The following is a 6,000-nucleotide window of genomic DNA, read 5'->3' as shown; positions in this document are numbered from 1 at the left end:
TTATCATAAACCCCCAACAGCTCACCTTCTGTAGTAATTAGGGTGTGCCACCTATTGAGTAATATGTATCAGTATTCTACGGAATAAGTGTGTGAGAGTGTCACATATCTTGTAGACATTATAGGAGGTCCTAACTAATTTATAGTTCAAAGTACTTGTCAATCCAGGGGTATATGCCGGCATCTGAGGGACAGAAAAGAAAGACAGACACAGGCATGAATACCTCAGCTGTGACTGTCACAAGTGAGAAGTCCTCAACAGTGGGGCCACCCTGATAGCAAATCGCCATTGGTGGGCATTGGCTCTTTTCAGTTATTACTCTTCCCCAGTTTCCAATGCTTGAGCTTTGTATCTCTATAGTAGTATATCCCATTCCATTGAAATGGGTGTCTTACACCTCTATATTCTTCTTGCTGTATTACCTCACTCTCAGCTGTCCCCAGTGGGATACCTCTTCATGCCATATAGGGGTAAGTGAGGATTTCCAGCGTTTCATGATTAACCTTTTCGCTAACAGTGGTGCTAAATTTTGAAGGAAAGTACCATCTTGCCTGGCATGTTACCCCCATATTTCACTGTATATATGTTGTTTTAGTCTATGTGTCACTGGTACCCTGCCAGGCAGGACCCCAGTGCTCATAAGTATGTGCCCTGTATGTGTTCCCTGTGTGATGCCTAACTGTCTCACTGAGGCTCTGCTAACCAGAACCTCAGTGGTTATGCTCTCTCTGCTTTCCAAATTTGTCACTAACAGGCTAGTGACTAAATTTACCAATTCACATTGGCATACTGGTACACCCATATAATTCCCTAGTATATGGTACTGAGGTACCCAGGGTATTGGGGTTCCAGAAGATCCCTATGGGCTGCAGCATTTCTTTTGCCACCCATAGGGAGCTCTGACAATTCTTACACAGGCCTGCCAGTGCATCCTGAGTGAAATAACGTCCACGTTATTTCACAGCCATTTACCACTGCACTTAAGTAACTTATAAGTCACCTATATGTCTAACCTTCACCTAGTGAAGGTTGGGTACACAGTTACTTAGTGTGTGGGCACCCTGGCACTAGCCAAGGTGCCCCCACAATGTTCAGGGAAAATTCCCCAGACTTTGTGAGTGCGGGGACACCATTACACGCGTGCACTACACATGGGTCACTACCTATGTACAGCGTCACAATGGTAACTCCGAACATGGCCATGTAACATGTCTAAGATCATGGAATTGTCACCCCAATGTCATTGGGGGGGACAATTCCATGATCCCCCGGGTCTCTAGCACAGAATCCGGGTACTGCCAAACTGCCTTTCCGGGGTCTCCACTGCAGCTGCTGCTGCTGCCAACCCCTCAGACAGGTTTCTGCCCTCCTGGGGTCCAGGCAGCCCTGGCCCAGGAAGGCAGAACAAAGGACTTCCTCTGAGAGAGGGTGTTACACCCTCTCCCTTTGGAAAATGGTGTGAAGGCAGGGGAGGAGTAGCCTCCCCCAGTCTCTGGAAATGCTTTCATGGGCACATTTGGTGCCCATTTCTGCATAAGCCAGTCTACACCGGTTCAGGGACCCCTTAGCCCTGCTCTGGCGCGAAACTGGACAAAGGAAAGGGGAGTGACCACTCCCCTGATCTGTACCTCCCCTGGGAGGTGCCCAGAGCTCCTCCAGTGTGCTCCAGACCTCTGCCATCTTGGAAACAAAGGTGCTGCTGGCACACTGGACTGCTCTGAGTGGCCAGTGCCATCAGGTGACGTCAGAGACTCCTTCTGATAGGCTCCTTCGGGTGTTGCTAGCCTATCCTCTCTCCTAGGTAGCCAAACCCTCTTTTCTGGCTATTTAGGGTCTCTGTCTCTTGGGATTCCTTAGATAACTAATGCAAAAGCTCATCCGAGTTCCTCTGCATCTCTCTCTTCACCTTCTGCCAAGGAATCGACTGCTGACCGCGCTGGAAGCCTGCAAAACTGCAACATAGTAGCAAAGACGACTACTGCAACTCTGTAACGCTGATCCTGCCGCCTTCTCGACTGTTTTCCTGGTGGTGCATGCTGTGGGGGTAGTCTGCCTCCTCTCTGCACTAGAAGCTCCGAAGAAATCTCCCGTGGGTCGACGGAATCGTCCCCCTGCAACCGCAGGCACCAAAGAACTGCATCACCGGTCCCCTGGGTCTCCTCTCAGCACGACGAGCAAGGTCCTTTGAATCCATCAACTCTGTCCAAGTGACTCCCACAGTCCAGTGACTCTTGAGTCCAAGTTTGGTGGAGGTAAGTCCTTGCCTCCCCACGCCAGACTGCATTGCTGGGAACCGCGACTTTTGCAGCTACTCCGGCCTCCGTGCACTTCCGGCGGAAATCCTTTGTGCACAGTCCAGCCTGGGTCCACAGCACTCTAACCTGCATTGCACGACCTCCTAAGTTGTTCTCCGGCGACGTGGGACTCCTTTGTGCGACTTTGGTTGAGCACTGTTTCACTCATCCTTGTAGTGCCTGTTTCTGGCACTTCTCCGGGTGCTGCCTGCTGTTGAGAGGGCTCCTTGTCTTGCTCGACGCCCCCTCTGTCCCCTGACACAATTGGCGACATCCTGGTCCCTCCTGGGCCACAGCAGCATCCAAAAAACCTTACCGCACAATTTGCAGCTAGCAAGGCTTGTTGGTGGTCTTTCGGTGGGAAAACACTTCTGCACGACTCTCCACGGCGTGCGCGATCCGTCCTCCAAAGGGAAAGTCTCTAGCCCTTGTCGTTCCTGCAGAAACCTAAGCTTCTACTGTCCAGTAGCAGCTTCTTTGCACCCACAGCTGGCATTTCCTGGGCATCTGCCCATCTCCGACTTGCTTGTGACTTTTGGACTTGGTCCCCTTGTTCCACAGGTACCCTCGACTGGAAATCCATCGTTGTTGCATTGCTGGTTTGTGTCTTTCCTGCAGAATTCCCCTATCACGACTTCTATGTCCTTTGGGGAACTTTAGTGCACTTTGCACTCACTTTTCAGGGTCTTGGGGTGGGCTATTTTTCTAACCCTTACTATTTTCTAATAGTCCCAGCGACCCTCTACAAGGTCACATAGGTTTGGGGTCCATTCGTGGTTCGCATTCCACTTTTGGAGTATATGGTTTGTGTTGCCCCTATCCCTATGTGTCTCCATTGCATCCTATTGTAACTATACATTGTTTGCACTGTTTTCTAATACTATTACTGCATATTTTGGTATTGTGTACATATATCTTGTGTATATTTGCTATCCTCATACTGAGGGTACACTCTGAGATACTTTGGCATATTGTCATAAAAATAAAGTACCTTTATTTTTAGTATAACTGTGTATTGTGTTTTCTTATGATATTGTGCATATGACACTAAGTGGTACTGTAGGAGCTTCACTCGTCTCCTAGTTCAGCCTAAGCTGCTCTGCTAAGCTACCATTATCTATCAGCCTATGCTGCTAGACACCGTATACACTAATAAGGGATAACTGGGCCTGGTGCAAGGTGTAAGTACCCCTTGGTACTCACTACAAGCCAGTCCAGCCTCCTACATATATGTATTATAAAATCACTCTTATTTACATATATACAATCCGAGAAGTAGTGCAGATATGTACAAAACAATGTCCGTGCACAAACAGTCCAAAAATGCATGGGCGAGGCCCACAATAGATACCTGACCAAAATCGGAGAGAACACTGCCAGGGCATCAGATAGAAACAGTACAGGCACCTCAGGGGGAAGGGAAGGGGGGGCACCTCAGCCACATGAATGCAAAGCCAGATCCACGACGGGGCTCCATGCCCATTTATGTATCCTGGGGAGTGCAAAGCCACAGTCTCTCAAGTCTCTACAGTGGGTGAGTTGGCCACTGTTCAATCCTGGGGAGTGCCAAGCCACAGTCTCTCAAGTCTCTACAGTGGGTGGTTTTCCCACTGTCACATCCTGGGGAGTGCAAAGCCACAGTCTCTCAAGTTGATGCAGGTCCATACTGGTACTGGGGGGTGACTGGTGGCCAGACTGGATGAGTCTCCCCGTGAAAGGTAGTGTCCTGTCACTGTCCCAGCTCCACATGGGATAAGGATGCCTGATGTGGTGGGCCATTCATTCCTACCCGGTGCATTGCCCTGTTCAGCGGTGCTATGACATGGCGGTCTTTGCCCTCTTCAGCGGTGCTATGACATGGCGGTCTTTGCCCTGTTTAGCGGTGCTTTGACATGGCGGTCTTTGCCCTGTTCAGCGGTGCTATGACATGGCGGTCTTTGCCCTCTTCAGCGGTGCTATGACATGGCGGTCTTTGCCCTCTTCAGCGGTGCTATGACATGGCGGTCTTTGCCCTGTTCAGCGGTGCTATGACATGGCGGTCTTTGCCCTCTTCAGCGGTGCTATGACATGGCGGTCTTTGCCCTCTTCAGTGGTGCTATGACATGGCGGTCTTTGCCCTGTTCTGCAGTGCTTTGACATGGCGGTCTTTGCCCTGTTCAGCGGTGCTATGACATGGCGGTCTTTGCCCTCTTCAGCGGTGCTATGACATGGCGGTCTTTGCCCTGTTCAGCGGTGCTACGACATGGGGGTCTTTGCCCTCTTCAGCGGTGCTATGACATGGCGGTCTTTCCCCTGTTCAGCGGTGCTTTGACATGGCGGTCTTTGCCCTGTTCAGCGGTGCTTTGACATGGCGGTTCAGGACTGTTCAGCGGTGCTATTACATGGCGGTCTTTGCCCTCTTCAGCGGTGCTGTGACATGGCGGTCTTTGCCCTGTTCAGCGGTGCTTTGAAATGGCGGTCTTTGCCCTCTTCAGCGGTGCTATGACATGGCGGTCTTTGCCCTGTTCAGAGGTGCTATGACATGGCGGTCTTTGCCCTGTTCAGCGGTGCTTTGACATGGCGGTCTTTGCCCTCTTAAGCGGTGCTATGACATGGCGGTTCTGGTACGGACATTGGTGTGTGGCATGACGATTTCCACATTGGACATTGGTGTGTGGCATGACGATCTCCATACTGGACATTGGTGTGTGGCATGACGATTTCCACACTGGACATTGGTGTGTGGCATGATGATTTCCACACTGGACATTGGTGTGTGGCATGACGATTTCCACACTGGACATTGGTGTGTGGCATGACGTTCCATCATTGCCCAGCGGGGCTGTGGAATCCTGGCCCCGCCTGGGCTGTGACTCCGGCGGTGCTCTCTGGACCAATGATGATACTTGAGCCCTCCTGGGCTGTGACTCTGGCGGTGGTCTCTGGAACAGTGACGATACTTGTGCCCTCCTGGGCTGTGACTCTGGCGGTGGTCTCTGGACCAGTGACAATACTTGTGCCCTCCTGGGCTGTGACTCTGGCGGTGGTCTCTGGACCAGTGACGATACTTGTGCCCTCCTGGGCTGTGACTCTGGCGGTGGTCTCTGGACCAGTGACGATACTTGAGCCCTCCTGGGCTGAGACTCTGGCGGTGGTCTCTGGACCAGTGACGATACTTGGGCCCTCCTGGGCTGTGACTCTGGCGGTGGTCTCTGGACCAGTGACGATACTTGAGCCCTCCTGGGCTGTGACTCTGGCGGTGGTCTCTGGACCAGTGACGACGGTGCTGGCGGTTGTGTCTGGACCGCCGGAAATGATGGCACACTTCTCCGCCGTGACACTCACAACAGGCTGGGCAGACTTCCTCTGGACCTTCCCCACCTTTTTTGGAGTTACAGCTGACTCACCAATCGCCTTCGATCCCATTTCACTTGTTGTCCCACCAGGAGTCTTGACACGGTCCCGTCGTCCACTCTCCAATTTCGGAGCCTTTACAGGGGGTGGGCTGCCAGTGCCTTGGCTCCGGGTCCTACTGCCTGCCCTGGTGGCCGGTGCACTCCAAAAACCTTGAACAGGCACCACTGGTACTGGAGGCTTTTTGGCTGAGGCGCTACGACAGGACTGATGAATTGGAGGGGGGGGGGCAAAAAGGTCAATTTGACAGAGGGACAGTTTCTGACGAACACTGGGATGGGTAGCTGGAGGGGGTCTGGGAGTGGAGGAAGAG

The sequence above is a fragment of the Pleurodeles waltl genome, chromosome 7 (genome assembly GCF_031143425.1).
Source record: "Pleurodeles waltl isolate 20211129_DDA chromosome 7, aPleWal1.hap1.20221129, whole genome shotgun sequence".
NCBI classification, from domain to species: domain Eukaryota; kingdom Metazoa; phylum Chordata; class Amphibia; order Caudata; family Salamandridae; genus Pleurodeles; species Pleurodeles waltl.
This window is presented reverse-complemented; position numbering follows the sequence as displayed.